Source organism: Vombatus ursinus, unplaced genomic scaffold (genome assembly GCF_900497805.2).
Source record: "Vombatus ursinus unplaced genomic scaffold, bare-nosed wombat genome assembly UNPS02014774.1, whole genome shotgun sequence".
Classification (NCBI taxonomy): Eukaryota; Metazoa; Chordata; class Mammalia; order Diprotodontia; family Vombatidae; genus Vombatus; species Vombatus ursinus.
In genome coordinates this window covers 4732588-4752941 of record NW_020954552.1, presented here as the reverse complement: position 1 = coordinate 4752941, position 20354 = coordinate 4732588, and the positions used below count along the sequence as shown (strand labels likewise).

The 20354-nt window shown below is 36.6% G+C and overlaps 1 protein-coding gene across 1 annotated transcript in view; it reads left to right on the top strand.

Annotated features, from left to right (window-relative positions):
- ADGRV1 (adhesion G protein-coupled receptor V1) overlaps positions 1-20354 on the top strand; it is a 645475-nt gene that overhangs the window by 355620 nt on the left and 269501 nt on the right. The gene's annotated exons all lie outside the window — the stretch shown is intronic.

The following is a 20354-nucleotide window of genomic DNA, read 5'->3' as shown; positions in this document are numbered from 1 at the left end:
GAAAAGATACCTCGCCCTCTCAGACTAGAGACAGACTCACAATGGTTGGTTGCTGTGGGTCACGTGACAAACAGGAGAGAGTGAGTAATGGTAACCCACCTGCCAAGTTACATGAAGGGCACAATAGTGACTAGTGGAAGGCGGGTTAAGCAGGGCACAGACAAAGCACTCATTACATCTTTACCTTCTTTTATATCCTCTACATTTTTTCATGGGTTTCCTGAAATCCTTTGGTGGGCTGCTTGCGGCCTATAGGACGGCATGTTGTGCAGGCCTGTGCTAAACCAACCATGTCATTACCCTACTCCAGGGGTTCCCTGTTGATTCTAGGACCAAATATTATTTGATATTTATTGCATATTTTTAAAAGTTTTATTTTTGTGTAAGCTTTGTTGTATGTTGGAAATATTAGTTCAGTAGTACATGTATATAATTTATAAAAAAGTAAATATAGCGAGTCACTGCTGAAGAATTTTTTGAGAGGAGTATAGGAACAAAACATTACCTTAAGATGTTACAGATTATCATTTGATGGTAGGAAATATTTGCTGATTCCTTGGCTGTGCTCATGTTCCCAAAGAGGAATTGCAAAGTCATTATTTACTTAATACAGTTTCAGAAGGTGAACTGTATAATGTAAGAGGGATTTTATTGAGTGATTAACATAGTCCATAACCCAGAATATCTGAGATATAAACCAAGGCAACTTGGTACAAATTGCTGAGTTAATCTTTCTCAGCATTTCTAATATAATGCCCCTTTCAGCTCCCTCCTTATCCATATTCATTTTATTTCCAGGGAAACCCCTGAAATGCTACTTCTGTTCCTTTCTTTTATCATCATGGCTTTAATTACGTAGGGAGTTCCAGTGTATCTCTCATGAACTATTGAAGTTAACTTATTTTTTTTTGTTTGTTTATTTTAACACTGGTCACGCTCCTAAAATTCAAGGATCTTTTTTCTCAACCTGTGAAATCATAGCCTTATGAAGAAAAAGGGTAGTATGGTTTAATGGAAAGAGCCACTCAACCAGAAATATTCTTTTCACTATGGCCCACTGTCTTCAAGATAATACATATGAAACTAGTTTGAAAGTTGAAAAATACCACAGTTATACAAATGTCAGGTATTATGTTTAGTGGAAATTTTACTGGGATATGCTAAGCTCATTTTAGAAGATGTTAAATCATACATCATTATTTTAACTCAGTCCTAATTAAGTTTCTGTGGATTAAGCAAAAATTTAATACACAATGGGGAAAAAAAGTAAAAGTTTAATTGTGAACTTTAAAGTGAACAGAACCAGATATGTCATTTATCATGCTGGTCCCTGCTAATGTAAGTCCTCAGATTTTTCTTAGAATAATTAAAAGGCAGTGGGCACAGTACAGTATGTGGTCAGTAGCACAGCAGAAGAAAATGAAATTTCTGAGAACTAAATGTCATGTGCCTGAGAGAGGTGGTAATTAAATCAATATGTACCTCATTTATTAAGTAAGCAATTCATGGTTAATTAAGATCATCACCTTCAACACCAGCCATAGTTTCTGTTATTCAGCTCCCCCCAAATTGCTCTATCAATATCAGTATACAAAGACTCCAAATACTCTATAATCACAAAAAGACAAATATAATGGACATTGCATCATGCTGCACCTACCACACCTGCAGACATTTGTTTAAAACAGAGGATCTTAACCTTTTTGTGCCATGAACTCCTGTGGCCATCTGGTAAAGCTTGTGGGCCTCTTCTCAGATAAAGTTATTACCAGCATAAAATAAAATGCATGGAATAATGAAGGAAATCAGTTATATTGAAATACAATCATCAAAATATAAAAAAAATTTTATGTACCTCTTGAAATCTATGTATGGACCCTTTGGGAGGTCCGTGGACTCCAGGTTATGAACATTTAGTTTAGAATGTTCTAGATAGTGGAACAGATGACTCAAACATTAAAGGATCCTCCTGATATAAGTTCCTATTAAAAATAACAATGAGCATACAAGCCTCATTGACACTAATCTTTTTAATCACAAGTTTACTAAAGCAGAATTTTTTCCAGTATATAATCTTCCACAAAAGTAAAAAAAAAAAATCTGGTAATGTTTTATGTATTCTACTTTTTATTTTTTATGGTAATTTTTATTTTTTTTTTTGTTTTCAACATTTACTTCCACAAGATTTTGAGTTCCAAATTTTCAACCCATCTTGCCCCTCCCTCCACCCCAAGATGGCATGCATTCTAAATACCCCTTCCCCTAGTCTGCTTTCCCTTCTGTCTCTCCCCACCTTCTCTTATCCCCTTCCCCTTCAATTTTCCTGTAGGGCAGGATGGATTTCTGTACCCCATTTCCTGTATTTCTTATTTCCCAGTTGCATGTGAAAACATTTTTTTTAAACATGTGTTTTTAAAACTTTGGGTCCCAAATTTTCTCCCTTCCTCCCTCCCCACCCACCCTCGTTGATAAGGCAAGCAACTAAATATAGATTATATATGTGCAGTTATGCGAAACACTTCCATAGTAGACATGCTGTGTGAAACTAACTCTATTTCCCTTAATCCTATCCCGCCCACCCATTTATTCTATTCTTTCTTTTGACCCTGACCCTCCTCAGAAGTATTTGCTTCTGATTACTCACTTTCCCAATCTGCCTTCCTCTCTATCATTCCCTTGCTCTCTTGTCCCCTTCCCCCCTATTTTCCTGTAGGGTAAGACAGAATTCCACACCCAATTGAGTGTGTATGTTATACCCTCTTTAAGTCAAATCCTATGAGAATAAGATTCACTCATTCCTTCTCACCTTCCCCTGTTTCCCCTCCACTGTAAGAGCCTTTTTTTCTGTATTTTTTTTTTGTGGGATAATTTATCCCATTCTACCTCTCCCTTTCTCCTTCTCCTAGTATATTCCTCTCTCACCCCTTAATTTTATTCTACAGATATGACCCCTTCATCTTCAACTCACCCTGTACCCTCTATCTATCTATATCTATCTATACGTATATATAATTTTTTCCCCTCCAACTACCCTAATGCTGACAAAGGTCTCATGAGTTACAAATATCATCTTTCCATGCAGGAATGTAAACCGTTCAACCTTAATAAGTCTCTTATGATTTTCTCTTTCCTGTTTACCTCTTCATGTTCCACTCGAGTCTTGTATTTGAAAATCAAATTTTCTATTCAACTCTGGTCTTTTCATCAAGAATGCTTGAAAGTCCTCTATTTCACTGAATGACCATTTTTTCCCCTGCAGGTTTATACTCAGTTTTGCTGGGTAGGTGATTCTTGGTTGTAATCCTATCTCCTTTGCTCTCCGGAATATTATATTCCATGCCCTGCGGTCCCTTAATGTAGAAGCTGCTAAATCTTGTGTTATCCTGATTGTGTTTCCACAATACTTGAATTGTTCTGGCTGCTTGTAATATTTTCTCCTTGACCTGGGAACTCTAGAATTTGGCTACAATATTCTAGGAGTTTTCCTTTGGGGATCTCTTTCAGGAGGAGATCAGTGGATTCTTTCCATTTCTATTTTGCCCTCTGGTTCTAAAATATCAGGGCAGTTTTCCTTGATCATTTCTTGAAAGATGATGTCTAGGCTCCTTTTTTGATCATGGCTTTCAGATAGTCCAATAATTTTTAAATTCTCTCTCCTGGATGTATTTTCCAGGTCAGTTGTTTTTCCAATGAGCTATTTCACATTGTTTTCTAATTTTTCATTCTTTTAGATTTATTTTACAGTGTCTTGATTTCTCATAAAGTCACTAGCTTCCAATTGCTCTATTCTAATTTTTAAGGAAGTATTTTCTTCAGTAATCTTTTGGACTTCGTTTTCCATTTGGCCAATTTTGCTTTTTAGGGCATTCTTCTCCTCATTGCCTTTTTGGACTTCTTTTGCCATTTGGGTTAGTCTATTTTTTAAGGTGTTATTTTCTTCAGTATTTTTTTGGGTCCCCTTTAGCAAGCTGTTGACTTGTTTTTCATGATTTTCTTGCATCACTCTCAGTTTTTCCTCTACTTCTCTTACTTGCTTCTCAAAATCCCTTTTGAGCTCTTCCAAGGCCTGGGACTGATTCATATTTTTCTTGGAGGCTTTGGATGTAGGAGCTTTGACTTTGTTGTCTTCTTCTGGTTGTATGTTTTGATCTTCTTTGTCACCAAAGTAAGATAATATAGTCTGACTCTTTTTGTGCTGCTTACTCATGATCCCGGCCACTTACTTGAATTTTAAACTCTTTGTTAAGGTAAAAGTCTGTTTCCAATGTGGAGAATGTACTGTCCCAAGCTTCGGGGGTTTGTACAGCTGTTTTCAGAGATACTTCTAGGGACCTGTAAATTTTCAGTTCTTCCAAGGTGGTATGATAAGGGGCGAAGTGTTTTCTCTCCACCGCCACAAAAAGCTCCACCACACCAGTGTTCCTCCTTGCCCCAGGACTGCCCCTCAGAACTTTGACCCAGATCCAAGCACCAATACAGCAAGAGATTCTTGCCTCAGCTCTGGCAAAGAGATCCCTGCAATCCCCCTCTGATCAGCCACTCGATTCTGATTCCCCCTCAGTCTGTAGGCCAGAAGCTCAGGAAAAAGTCACATCCCCAGGCTGCGCTCGAGACTTGCAGCTGAGACCTAGCTCCTTTCTCACCGCAAATACAGACTCTTCCCACTAACCTTCTAAGTTGTCTTGGCATTCGTGGGTTGAGAAGTCTGGAAACAGCCACAGCTGCCCGTGATTTCAGTCCTCTGAGGCCTGCTCCAGGGTCGCTGCGGTCTGTGCATCCATGCCGAACTGTGCTCCTTTCCCAGCCAAGCGTGATATACCTTTCTGATCAACCATCCAGGTTGTCTTGGGCTGGAAATTTGTTTTACTCAGGTTTTTTTTGTGGATTCTGCTGCTTTAGAATTTGTTTAGAGCCATTTTTTATAAGTGTTTGGAGGGCTTTGGGAGAGAGCTCAAGACAGTCACTGCTTTCCCTCCACCATCTTGGCTCCGCCCCTGTATTCTACGTTTTAAAAAATAATGATGATCACATTTATATTTTCTTTGATCCTCACAACAACCTTGCAAGGTGGGTGACCATTTTATACATAAGGAAACCAAGATTATCAGAAGTTACTTTCCTAGGGTGGAACAGTGAGTATTAAAGGTAGAATTTGAACCAGAGTTCTCCTGACTCCAAGAGAAGTACTCTATTCACTTTGCCATCACTGCCTCTTTTGTTTTTTACTTTCCTTGTCACTTCCCATTACCTCTCCTCTCCCCCTGGAACTCTTTCTTGTTGAAAATAAGTAGAGGGAAAGAAAATGAAAACAACACTTTTAACAGGTTTTATGACCTATGTCTCCTTCTCCTTTAAGAATTGCTGATTCCCTGCCAAGAGGGAGGGCAGTATGTTTCATCATCAGCCCTCTGAGGTTTGGATTGGTCTTTGAATTGATGTGAATTCTGATGTCTTTTACTGCTGATTTCCTTTGCATTATTGTAGTCACTGTATATTCTTTTGGTTGTCTTTGCTTTGTTCAAGGTGTGTTAATTCTTTCAAGCTCAGATGCCATTTAGTACATTCAGACCACAGCTATCTTGACACCAAAGAGTGGATAGACAGATAGATAATAGAGAGAATAGAACTGTATGTATAGATATATACATATATACACATGAATATACATGTACATATATATACATATACTGATATATATCACTAAAGGTTTAAAATGCTATAAAAATGTGAGTATTATTATTTCCCCAGAATTTATAAGAATGACCAAAATTAAGGGTAATTAATATATATATACATATACATATAATAAATACACACCTATAATAAGACCTGCTGAAAGGCAGCTGTGACATTGTAGATAAAGAGCTGGCCTTGAAATGGAAAAGACCCTTGTTCATGCTCTGTGTCTGATACATATTGACTATATGGTCCTGGACAAATCACTTAACCTCTCAGTGCCCCCAGATAATTTCCTAAAACTGAAAGTTGTAAAAGCAATTCAGCTATTAGTAGAGGGACTTTCCTCACTGGGAGTCCCCTACACAGAATGAAATTATAGATCTGGCTGAAAAAATAATAATCTATGAAAGAACTTACTTTTAACTATATGGATTTTTTTAACTATATGGATGCATCATATGGCTCTGATGTCAGGGGCTAGAGTGATGTAAGTGGCCATATGAAGAGATATTCTAGTTTTGGCCCATCTGCAAGTAGATCACAGAGGCTGATGCTTGCTGCCCCTGTTGCCTCTTCTACTCGCTGCTATTGCCTCTAATCTCTATTAACCTTCATCACTCTACTTTTGTTTTTTTGTTTTGTTGTTTTTTTTGTTTTTTGTTTTTGGCTTGTATCTTCTATCACTCCTCCTGACCTTCTTAGCTTGCTGAAGATCAGTCTGACCTTTTATAGATAGAAACAATCTGTCAAAATGCTTATTTTCTTTCAGTCAGTGAGACAATCAAGCATGGGACACTGAGTATTATCTAAATCTTCAGTTTTTTCCCTCTTCATTTCCCTTTCCACTGGCTGCTGTAGTGTCCAGCTCTAGCATCTGCAATGGAAGACTTTTTTTTTCGTTTCTTTGACCTAGTTGCTCCCTAGATAAGAGGAGATTCCATGAAAGTCAGTGCTTTTTCCGGAGGTCATAGCCTTATGTAAGTCACCAGCTTATGCAAATGTGATATCTGGTCCATAACAAAACTATTACCAGGCTTTGTTTGAACTACATAAAGAGAAAGGTAAGGTCAACTCACTGGATTGCAATAAAAAGCTGGGTTTTATAATCTTGGCTAACAATATCTACATTGGTGTTTGTATTATTTGGATACTCTGTTTCTCTCTCTTTTTGTCTTTTTCTTTATGTGTGTGATATTTCACAGATAATTTTCAGATCTCCTTATTTTTATAATATTTAGTCATAAAAAAAGACCTGGCAAATGTCATGTGATCCTAGGATCTTTTGGTACTGAATTATCTCGTTTGGGGACATGGGTCAGATCCATTAGATAATTTTAGCTTTCCATTTAACTTTTAGTACCTTGGGCTATATATAAAGGTAGTTATTGAATTATCCATTGTACAGTTCATTTTTTTTTTCAGTGACCTTTACAAAAGAACCAGGATCAATGAGCTGAGTCAATCACAAATGTGATAAATCCTAGTAGCATGGTCATAGTGCTAAGTCATTTTCTCCTCATAGTGAATATCTTTTAGGGGTTTTAGAAGAAATACAATATAAAGCAATGCAGTTTACCTAGTCATTTAAAAAGAACATTTTTCCTGAAGACATCATGGCATAGCAGAAAAACACTCTGCTTGGAGTCATAGAATCATAGTAATAACAGCTAGAATTTATATAGTGCTTTAAGGTTTTCAAAACATTTTACAAGTATTATCTCATTTTGTCCTCATGACAACCCTAGGAGGTAGTTGTTATTATCATCACCATTCATAGATGAGGAAACTGAGGCAGACAGATGTTGTCACTTGGCAAAGGTCACACAAATAATAAACTTTACAGGTGAGATTTAAACAGGTCTTCTAATTCCCGAGTCATTATTCTCCACTATAGCTGTGAGTCATAGGATCTGGCTTGAGTTCTGGCCCTAACACTTAGTGCGCTGGCCATGTGAAGGTGGGCTTTCTAGTTCCCTTGTCTGTAAGGGCAGCTAGGTGGTACCATAGTGCACAGACCTCTGGGCCTGGAGTCAGGAAGATTCCTCTTCCTGAGCTTAAATCTGGCCTCAGACAGTAGCTGTGTGACTCCGGACAAGTCACTTAACCCTGTTTGCCTCAGGTTCCTCATCTGTAAAATGAGCTGGAAAGAAAATGCCAAACTACTCCAGTCTTTGCCAAGAAAATCCGAAATGGAGTCAGACACGACTGAAACAACTTAACAAGTACAAAAACCCTTAATTGTAAAACTGGGATACATGATAGTGAGGAGGCACTTTGTAAGGATTAAAACACCATATGAAGGTGAGCTGTTTAGTATTGGGATCTCAAGATCATAGCTGGAAGAGGCCTTAGTCCAAACTCCATTTGTTACTGATGAGGAAACTGAAAAGTTAATACTATTGTGTGGTAAATCTAAAACTTAGTAATTATTGTTAAATATTTAGAATTTCATTGTAATATTATTAAATTTATTGCAAGGTTATGTCAGCAGCCCTAAGGATAAGGTAAGAAAGAAACACTGTAGCACTATTTTGATAAACATTTACATCAGATTATTTATTATTCCTTAAGAATATAGATTAAACTATTAAAAATTTTAAAGAAAGAAAATATTATATTTTCTTATAAGGGAGGCAGCATGTATTATGGACAACATCTGAAGACCTGGGGCCTAGTTCCAGTTGTACCACCCATAAAGTACATGACCTTAATCAACTCACTTAACTTATCCATGCCTCATATTCTTCATCTGTGAGATCGGGATAATAAAATTTGCCATGCTGACATTGCAGGGTTTTCATGAAGATCAAATGAGATAATGTATATAGAGTGATTGGTAAACAGAAAGCATTATGTAAATGTCACATATTACTGTGATTTTTAAATCTTTATTTTTATTTTGGTAGGACATTATCCATTTATTGTTTATTTTGTTCTTGCAAAACATGAATAAGATTTATGTTCTTATTCCATTGTAATTCCATTGTGAGCTTTTCAAACCATTAGTATTAATAATGAAAAAGAGCTGACTTCTCTCTTTAAAAAAATTATCGACTAGTAAAGACTGCAATTGAAATGCCTATAAAAACATGTCCTTGCAATTTTCACAAATGCTAGAGTTTAATTTCCTTCATGCTCATTTATGAGTTGCCAAACCAGAGATTCTCTGAGATCTCAGCTCATTTGTACCCAATGAGAGTGAATTATGAGAGGCTGTTCTTATCAGAAGAATAGTGGACTATGTGTAGGGTTCTTATAATAAAAAGGATAAAATTCTGCTACTTCTAAGAATCTGTGAAACTCTGTACATGTTACTTAATTTCATTTTTTTCCTCAGTGATTCTTCTTATAAAATTCTGGAGTAAAAATAATATTCTTTTCAATGTATGTTAGGATTTCAATGATAGATACTATATACATTTTTTAAAAAAATATGATTTTACTTTATCATGGTTTCCTAGTAAGCATCTATTGTGAAAATGTTAGTACACAAAGTCCCATTGAAATTAATGAACATTTAGTTCCTACTACTTTCACTTAATGTCATTGAGAAAAATTTTTAAATTTAGGAATTTACATGGGTAAAAATATCTTTTCCTACCCATATCATATGTAATTTCCTTGAAATACTTTTTCTTTTTTGTGGAAGATTCAGTTTTGAATACAAACTCTGTTGTGAGCTCTCTTTCCTTTATTTAACTGATGTCATATTCATTTCATTGTAATGTTGCAAATCATATGGGATTAATATCTTTGAGACTAAAGCACACCAAAATGACTCAGTTATCATGAAGTATATAATATAGAGTGGGAGTGCTACCACTGATCTATTCTGGACATTTAATGAACTGTCAGACTTTCCAGATTTAGCTTAAAAAAAACAAAAACTTGAACTTAATAGAAGATTTGACATATGAGATCCAAGAGGACTATACGGTACATATCAAAGACTAATTGCACGGGACTCAATAAGGACAGACTGTGTATTTTTTATATGAGGAAATGTAAAAAGTATGTCTAAGATTGTTATTAATGATTGGGTAGTTCACAAGAAAGATTGGGGTAGACCTGAGTAATGTAAGGTTTAAAAAAAAAACACTGTATAGGAACATCTAAAAAGAGTAATTATCTTATACAAATGAGGTGGGAGGAAGACCTGACCCAGAGGAATTAGGAGAAGAGGGCTGGTCGTTCTAGAACTCTACTTTCATCGGGAATGGGTTCAAGAGGGAACTTTACACATATATATACACATACATATACACACGTACACATACAAACACACGTATGTGCATATATATGTATAAAAATCTTCTAAATTCAGAAAGAAATAAAAGGCTATGGGGATAGGGAGGGGGGAGAGAGGATAAGAGAGAGGAATTTTTAGAGGGAGGGTGAGGCAATAGGAGAAGGAGCAGGGTAATAGAAAGGTATTTAGATTAACTGGAATGGGAGGATAAGGGAGGGGTCCTTGGAAGGAGCATAGGTCGAGTAATAAGAGGGAAAGGTAGTGGGTAGAAGTAAAGTAGAGGAGTCAGAAGGGATAGGAAATAAAAGATACACACAAACATAAAGTAAAGATAAGGAGTAGAATTTATTAGGGAAACAAAAAAAGCAGGGGTAGTAATCATGATCTCAGACAAAGTTAAAACTTTTTAATAGATTTAATCCTAAGAGAAAAATAGGGAAACTGTACTATATGTCAGCCATATTAATCAATATGGTTTCACACTAAAATAATAACTCTGCATAAGGTTGGAATATTGCTGTGGTATAGGGAATGATGAGTTGGTGGACTCAGAAAAATGTAGAAAGACTTGAACTTAATGAAGGAAGTGGTTATCCACCCTCAGAGAAACAGAGGACAAATAAGTATAGTGTGGTCTTACATAAATGCATGTGAATGTATGCGTCTATATATGAGTATGACTATAGATATTTGAGCATATGTATGTGTATGTAAGTATATGTATGCATGTCTATATGCATGCATATATCTTCGTGGATATGTGTATGTATATATGTATGTACATATGTGTGTATGTATATCCGTGCATAATTGTACCTTCTTGGGGGAAGGTGGGGGAGGAAAGGGGGAGAAAAGAACAAAGTGAAAAGTGCACAGCAGAGAACAAAAGAAAACTTACAAGGAAGCAAAGAAAAGATGGACAGCTCTGAACACAATATGTAGTACTTTTATATAGGCTTTCTTGAAATGGAAATTTATTGCTGTATATTTTGATTCCTTTCTTACGTTCTGCTGTACACATGGCAATGCTTTTTTTTCTTTTCTTATTTTGTATTGTTTTAATATTTAAGTTTATTATATGTTTCTTTTTCTTTTCTTATTGTGTACTTAAATTTTTGCATTTAAGTTTAAAATAAATTAATTTAAATTAAAAAACACTGTTCTGTTCTTGACAAGGAAAAAGAAGTTTATAGAAATGGAAAATTTTATTAAATCTTACCGGTATTGTAGGTAATAACATTAAGGTTACAGTAAAATGAGAGTCAGGAAAGACCTACCTCCTAATTTTATTTTACATTAATGTGACCAAATATATCGACCTGACATTAAATACTTATGTCAGTAATTCAAAAGATCCATGACTTAACTAGACTGGGTCAACAGGCATTATGGGTTCTAGTGGTTTTGAAAAAAAAAGTTGTCGTCTGGTATCCATCTTCTTGGTGATCAACCTCTGAGAGACTCAGGTTAAGATATTAATGGAGGAACTTTACATAAACATTTTTATGTTGACTGGTTCCTTTAGGTAAGAGAGGCGATATGGTCCAGTAGATAATAGGTTAGACTTGTAGGTAGACTTGCAGTGTAGACTGTGTTCAAATTGAACCTTTGACACTTGTTAACTTTGTGTGTGACCTTGTACATGTTATCTTAACCTTTCTAAACCTCAGACAACTTTTTTTATTCTATTTTTTCCTGAACTTACACACAAAAAAATGGTGTTTACATATACCCTGCAGAATACAAGAGAATTTTATATAAAACCACGAATCATCTATAGTGCTTGATTTTTTAAAAAAAGTATATCATAAATTCCCATATAATATACTAAGCATATATACACAACTTTATATAACACAACATAATATAATATAGTACAATATAATGTAACTTTCAAAATTATGCTGCTTCTCTGTGCTTCCTTCTGAACTTCCTTCATTATCTTCTATGAATTAAAAAAAAGTTTCAATTTTTTTTTGGCATCACTATTACTAATCCTCTTGGTTTTCCTAATCCTCCCAATTAAAACCAAGAGATGAAAAAGAAAAACAAAAATCTTGTAATAAATAAGCAAAGTTAAGTATAAGTTCCCTTTTCTATTGGCTTCTGGCTTTCCTTTTGTGCAGTTCTGCAGTGGATTAAGTTATTAACTGTAGTTTCTCATTGAATTTCTTCGTTATTCAGTCTGGTGGAAATTCCAGGTTTTTTTTTTCCCTAGATTGGAGACCTGGGTTGTCTACCTCCATGAAGGAAGCCTTCTTAACCAGAAGCCTCAGACAACTTTCTAAAACTTAGATAGGGGTTGATCAGGACAACTGCCTATTCAACTTGAGAAACTAAAGTGCAGTGAGCATTTGTTTGAGACTTTTGATTGTATATTCCTATGGAGATTTGTTCATGTCTCTGAGTGCCTCCTACATGATAGGTCTCATTGATTCTAGATGAACTGGCTGACTCAGACTGCAGTGGTATGGAGCCAGTTCTTTGTGCTAGTTTATAAAAAGGGTATTTTCAATTGTCAGCATTGACCTAATAAAGGCCAGATTCTTCACCTAAGCCTGGAATAGATTAGGAGAACTATGCAATCAAATGGCAAGAATTCCTGAACCCTACTTTGCTAAATAAAGGAAGGGGAGTTTCATAAGGAATGTGATCCCATAATGCAGCCTTCTAGACATAGAAGGGGATGTTCTGGCCAGTATCAGATTTAGAGTTGCCTCAATAGTAACTCCAAGTTTAAGAGTTAAGAATTCAGCCTTTTAGAAAGATAAAGAGAATCTTCTAAAAATAGCCAGTCTTCCTCTAGAGCAGATGAACCTGGAGTCCACAGACTACCTTCCTTCAAGTTTCATGAGGTCCATAAACTGGGATTACATCTTTATTTGTGCTAACCTCTAATTGAAATTTAGACTTTCCTCCAATTATTTAAAAATAAAAAAGGCATCCATAAGATTCACCAGATTGCCAGAAGGGTCTATGCCAAAAAAAGTTAGGAACTCTTGCTCGAGAGGGAGATGATGTAGTTCTTCCAGCAAAGGACTAAAGCCAGAACATGAAAGAAAAGACTTATTCTTCTACTCCATTATTACCATGAGTTACTCAAATAGAAAGATCCAGTGGGAAGGAGGTTGCTTCTTATTAAGCCTAAGTTAATTTCAGTCTGGAGGGAGTCCAAACCCCAGTATAGTGTCTTAAGGTTTGTTCTCTGAGCTAAAGTGGGACTCATTGAAACGTGCATGGGCTTACCTTATTAGCAACCCAGGTTTATTTCCTTCTGAGGGAGTACCAAGCTATGGGGGAACTCCAAGTCTAGCAGTCATTAGGACTCTAGGAAAGGTGGAGTTAGCTGGAGAGGGATAATATGATAAAGTCTTTTTGGCCACTCGTTAATCCTTTATGTGTTTTCAGTATTTTCTCTGGGGTACAGTAAAGACTGTCCTGGAACCAATATGTGCATGTGGCTATAGAGACCTAGACACAAGTTAGAATTAAGCTGTCTCTGAGATTTCCTTGAGACAATTCTTGGTTGAGGCAGTAAGTCAAAAAAAAAAGTGATTGGGTTTGTGAGGAACACCTTTAACATTAGCTGTTTTTATATAAATTTGGGGTTTAGATGTTGGCCTATAGATTATGCATATCTGCTAAATTATAGACGAGTTGAAATCTTTATATGGTTCTTGGAAAACAATTAGTGACATTGTTACCTAATGCTTTATGTACTTCATAAATCTAACCTCTCTCAATATTCTTTAAAATTTTTTTTTGCATAACATGTTTAGTTTAAAAAAAAAACAACTGATTTTATAGTTCTAATGGAGTTGTGCTGCCCGAATGAGCTTCTTTTTGAGTGGTGTCTGAGAAATTCAATAAACCCAGGACCATTTGTAGAATTTTGTTTTCAAGTCTGACAAGTACGTTTGAAGAGGAACATTGACAAAGTGATCTCCCTTCATGCCTAGAATCCAAGTTGTAAAACTTTGTGGGGTACTCGGTGAATATTTACAATATTTAACAATACTTGAACTTTAGCTCCAAAGGGCAAAAATAGGAGCAATGAGCAGAGGTCTAAGGAGGCAGATTTAGATTTCATCCTAATCTAAGGAAGAATGTTCCAATAATTGAAGTGGTTTAGACAAGAAGTCAAATGCTTTGTGAGACAGACACCAAAGAGAGGCTAGGCTACCCCTGCCAGGGATGTTGTAGGGGGGATTCCTGCACTAGATAAGAAATAAATTAATTACTTAAGTGAACTTGCACTAAGTCAGTGATGTGTCCATCTAAACACATAGTGATATACATCCATAGTGAGATATATATATATATATATATATGTGTGTGTGTGTGTGTGTGTGTGTGTATGTATATATATATATATATATACACACACACATATATGCATGGATGAATGAATTTATACATGTTAACAAAAGAAGACATATTTCAGGTTCTAACAGCGTGCAGGGAAGCAGTGGAGGCATACCCCTAGTGTTTATATAAAGGAAAGGGAAAGAGAAGTCTGCCAGTGATGAATCCAGAGAAGAGCAGCTTGCAGGGAATTCTACCCAGGACATAAGTGGTAATGGCACTTAGTGTATGTAACAAGATTCTAGATTGATGATAATTTTGGGTTTCGAAAACTGGCGTACCAGAATCTTGCTGAGGCTCTGTTTTAGAGACATCAAGTTGCTACCTTTGACTTGGCATGTTGCTTTGGCAAGAAGTCCTGGATATTCACCCGTGCATGAGTGTCTAGAACTCTCTAGGAGTTTGCTTTGGGGGTGGGTAGATCTCATGTTTCTCTTCCCATGAGAGATTGGGCTTCTGGAATTCCACTAATCATGTCCTTCTTGAGCTGTGGGAGTAGTCAGATGGAGACCAGGAGAAATGCCAGTGTTCAGACTAATTGCCCTTGGGCAATTGTTGTCCTCATTCCCTGAGGACAGAGTCTTTGACTTCCTATGACCTCTGAAATTTAGAAGACACCTTAGAACCTTGGCATCAAAGAATTGCTTTATGAAAAGCAAAGAAAGAGCAAAAATGCAAAACTTATATTTCCAAATGTAATTCATTGAAGGTTATTCTTACAGCTCAGGAGAGCTGGAGACAAGGGAGGCAAGTTTAAGGGTTTGTGTTTCAAGGAGAGATTTCATTACTTATCTATGGCATCAGTATGGCTTGCATGGAGGAGGGACAGCTTAGCAGTAAAGACAGCTTCCCAGCTTTCCTTTTTTATGAAGTAAAGGGCCTATCTCTGGTATGTTTCATTGGCGTTTTGCCGTTTTGCCATTTTCCCTTGCTTCCCAGAGTAGTGGGTAGTGATTGGTGGAGAAATAAAGTGCTCTGCGTTACCTCCCATGTCTACCCTTTGTTATCATTGAGTGTCATAATTGGTTGAGAGGGCAAAGGAAAGAGAGAAGGACATGGATGAGGTAGAGAGTCTGATTCATCCCTGTGGCTGGCTTTAGCTGTATCCTCATGGAGATAGAGGCTTGGTCTAATGGCCTTGAAGGGGCTTGGAAAAACTCTCAGAACTTATGGCCCACTCCTCTAAAAAGCTAGTCATGTGCTTTTGCAGGGCTGCCTAGTGGTGTTTTTGGCCCCCTGTGCTTGCCTGTTGATCTATCTTAAGCATATTAAGACATTGCACTATATGGGATATCCCAAAAGTCATAAACTATTTGAGGCTTTCCAGACAACGTTTGAGACCAACTGTGTAATGTACAAATGGATGTCTATTTTACCAAGTTACTATTATTTTACTGCTTACTATGGCTGTATGTTGTTCTTGTTGTTTAGTTATTCAGTTGTGTCTGACTCTTCATGATCCCATGAACCATACTGTCCATAGGGTTTTCTTCGCAAAGATACTGAAGTGATGTACCATTTCCTCCTCCAGTGGATTAAGGCAAATAGAGATTGAGTGACTTATCCAGGGTCACACAGCTAGTAAGTGTCTGAGGCTGGATTTGAATTCAGGTCTTCCTGACATCAGGCCCAGTGCTTTATCCACTGAGCCATCCAACTGCCTCTTATACTATGCTATAGCATGCTTTAACGTTTGGAGGCTGGCTTGGAAGAATTGAGTTAAACCTAATATTCAGGCCATGAAACAATTTAAGCACCTCTTTGTTGCTATTTACTACTCTTCTGAAAATGTTCAGATAAGAATGGCTCTCAGATTCAAGCTCAGGGCTTTGGAATGAACCAGACTCCTTCCCTTCCCACCCTTCCACCCTTTCCCTGTCTCTCCCTACCACCCCCGTCTTTTCTTTTTCTTCACCCCTCCATCCGACTATAATGCCCAAATATCCCAAAGCATAGGTTTGGGAATGAAGAGAACAAATATTAGAATCCCTTAGAAGCAGATAAACTTATGAGGCATCACTAGGCGACACTAGTGATATAATGTTTTCTGTGTATAAAGGGAAACCTGGGAAGCTATTTTTTTTGCTGCCCTGTCTCATGAAATGATCTGGGGACACTAGTGTTTATATAGCAGAGATGGTTGGAGTGTATAGACCCAGAGATATCCTTCTCTCTAGAACAGGGGTTCTTGGTCTTTTTATAAAATAGGCCTTTTTCATCGTCTGGTGAAGCCTATGGACCTCTTCTCAGAATAATATTTTAATATGCTTAGATTATAAAGGAAACTAATTAAATAGAAATACAGTGATCTGTCTAGCCATATACATACATATATGTATATATAAAAATACATAAAAGCATATATAAAATATATTAAAATGTCTTTTCTGGATATTTTAATCTGCTCATTTTAAAAAATGTATGTTGGCTTTCAGTATCAACACTAACAAAACACATTTTTTGAAACAGGCCTAAATTGACTCATAGAACCAGCTACATACACACACACACACACACACACACACACACACACATGCACATACACATATGCATGTGACGTATGAGTCACATAAACTGCTTTAGGATCATAAAGTGTGTTCCATGAGGTATTTCTGTTAAAATAGTCAGAAGGTGATTCAGAGGAGAAAGAGTTTTTCCATCAAACAGGACATTTTTTTCATTTTTGATATTTTTATAGATCAGTTCCTGCATTTTTGTACTTTATAGAGCATTGTAACAAAAGGAATTGTGCGATATTGTGTGTTATTTTCTCCATTAACTCTGCATTGGATTCAGTGGCAGTATAGTGGATAGAGAACTAGACTCCAAGTCAGGAATTCCTGAACACAAATCCAGCCCTAGATACTTAGTACCTAAGTGACCATGGGCAAGTCACTTCACCTCTGTCTACCTCAGTTTCCTCATCTTTAAAATGGGAATCGTAATAATAGTACCCACCTTCTAGGGTTGTTGTGGGAATAAAATGAAATCTGCAAACCTTAAGGTGCGATATAAATGCTAGCTATTACTATTGTTGTTATAACAATAAGAAAAAATATGACATTGTAGTAAGAAATGTAAGAAAGAATGCATAGGACAAAACTACCTCCATAATTTAGGGCCAAGAAATAAACATCTCAAGTAAAATATAAAGAAATAATAGTTTTCTTGGCTTATTAGAAAATTTTAATAGCACTTTATATCAAATGAGCACATTAACAATCATATTGCCTCTGAGAACAAATGAAACACCTGTGAAATCATGCACAATGGGGCTAGATTATAGCCTTTGAGTTAATTAACACTTCAGTTACGGATACACACAGACTTTTGTTAGTCTTATTTCTCTCTTGTTCTATTCACTAAAAAAGTTTTCTTTTCAACTTAAATTCATGCTTATTTTCAGTATGCAAGGAATAACGCTAGAAGTGGAAACTTTTTTTTTTTCAACTGAGAATCACTTAGAAAGCTAAAAAATACATTTCACCCTCTTTAAAGTGAATTTGTGACTGGTCATCTACTTCAGATGGGCATCTAGGTAGCACAGTGGATAAAGCACCAGGCCTGAAGTCAGGAAGACCTGAGTTCAAACATGATCTTGGACGCTTACTAGCAAGTCACTTAACCCTGTTTGCCTCAGTTTCCTTATGTGCTATTGAGCTGGAGAAGGAAATGGCAAATGACTCCCATATTTTTGCCAAGAAAACCCCAAATGGGGTCATGAAGAGTCAGACACGACTGAAATTACTGAACAACAATAACATACAATTCAAAAGTGTCTAGACTTGATCAATGGTCATTCCACTGTACAGGTGCAGTAGAATTCGTGGTCAGCCTTGTGTTGATCAAATGCAAACGTCTGGTCAAGTCTCCACTACTAAAATAAAGTGGAAAATTTAAGGAAAATTTCAGGAGAAAAGTCCAACTTTACTTTGAGTTTCTAAATTGTGGCCTTATTTTTTTCATGGAAGGAGTGGGAAGACGAGGTTCATTGTCCTTGGTCCCTACAAAGAAATTCCCCCTCCAGATTGAGAGGTAGTTGTTCTGCTTTCCTAGAACTCTTCATCTGTGTCATCAGGGAAACAAGAATTTTGGCTTTGAAATGCTAAGTCTATAAAAGAAAATATTCTTTCCTTTTGAATCAACTTTCAAGAAATTAAACTGATCTTACTATTCCAACATTGATAACATTTGTCTATTATTGTTATTGTTCTCTCATTCTTTACATCTTGTTAGATGGAGTTAAGATAGAAATGGTTTAGGAACAAACAAGTTGCTCTTCTTCTATTACTCTAATGTTTACCATTCAGATAATTGTATGAGGGGTAAAATGACTGCTTTTTTGTAATTGAATAAGAGTATTGAGATGTAAGCTTCTCTTATACAGGCTCACTGAAAGCATGTTGGAGTAATTGCAGTATCAGACAGGACATCAGTGATGTTAAGTAATTTACTCTGTTCCCAAATAGTTTTGATTTCCTGTTCTATCTCTATATTTTGAAAACTTTTCATTCCATGTAATATGTTGGTTAAGAGTTCAGTATAACTATTGTGGAAACAGTTGTGTCTATGAAGTCCAGTTCCAGTACAGTTTATTTAATGACTTCTCAAGAATGTTTTGAGGTCTAGACTTGGAGAATAGGAATTGTTGTATCTTTGTTTATGAAAGCTAGTGAGCTTTTGTCAGTCAATTAATAAACAAGAGTTTATTGAAGACTATTATGTTTGGGCAGCTAGATGACATAGTGGTTAGAGTGCCAGGCCTGAAGTGCAGAAGACTCATCTTTCTGAGTTCAAATCTGACCTCAGACAATTACTAGCTTTGTAACTCTAGGCAAGTCACTTAGCCCTGTTTGCCTCAGTTTCCTTATCTGTAAAACCAAGCGGAGAAGGAAATGGCAAACCACTGCAGTATCTTTGCCAAGAAAACCCCAAATGGGGTCATGAAGAGTCAAATATGACTGAAATCAATTGAACAACAGCTATTATGTTCCATGTACTATGCAGGTGATGCAAGTACAAAGAATAAAACAATTCCTACTTGCAAGGAGGTTACAGTCTAATGGATGAGTACATATATAAGTAAGTATATGAGAATATACATGATAATAACAGAATATAAATACAAAGTTAATAAAAGATGGTTTGGGAAGAAGAGTACTAACAGTTGGGGGGACCTATAAAGGTTTCACGTAGAAGGTGGTGCTTGATCTGCATGTTGAAAAAAAAAGAGATGCTATTAGGCAATGCTGAGGAGTACATTCCAGACATGGAAGACAAGCAGTGCAAAGGCATAAATAAGGGGAGTGAAAGGCATGAATATGGGGAATGGAATAAATGAGAGAAGGTCAGTTTGGTGGCATGGCAGAGTATGGGGAAGGGAAATAATGACCAGTGAGAATGGAAAGATCAATTAGGGCCAGGATAAGGGCTTTAGAAACTAAACAGAGGAATTAATATTTTATATTAGAGGCAATAGGGAGCCACTGGCGTTTATTAAATATGGAAGTGATGAGGTCAGATCTGTGTTTAAGGGAAATTACAATTAGCTGTGTGGAGGACATAATGAAGTGGTGAGAGAGAACCAATTTAGAGGTTGTTGTAATAATTTAGGAGAGAGTTCATTAAGGCCTGAATTTAAAGTGGTAGTTTTGTGAATAGATAGAATGTGTCATGTTCAAGAGACGTGATGAAGGTAGGAATGGCAAAAGTTGGCCCATTGACTAGATGTGTAGGATGAATAAGAGTAAGGAGTCCAGGATTGTGCTGAGGTTATGAACCTGGGAGACTGGAAGAATGGCGATGCCTTCCACAAAAATAGGGATGTTTGGGAGAAGACAGGGTTTAGAGAAAAGATAACTAGGTTTGGCTTGGGACAAGTCAAGTTTAAGATGTCTTTGGAACTTCCAGTTTAAAACCTCAAATAGGCAATCGGTATTGTGGAACTGAAACCCAGAGGACAGACTGAAGCTGGATATATGATCTCTGAGTCATTTGCAAAGAGCTAATGACGTGTGAGGCAATGTAGACAGAAAAGAGAAGAGGGCGTAGGATCAAGCCT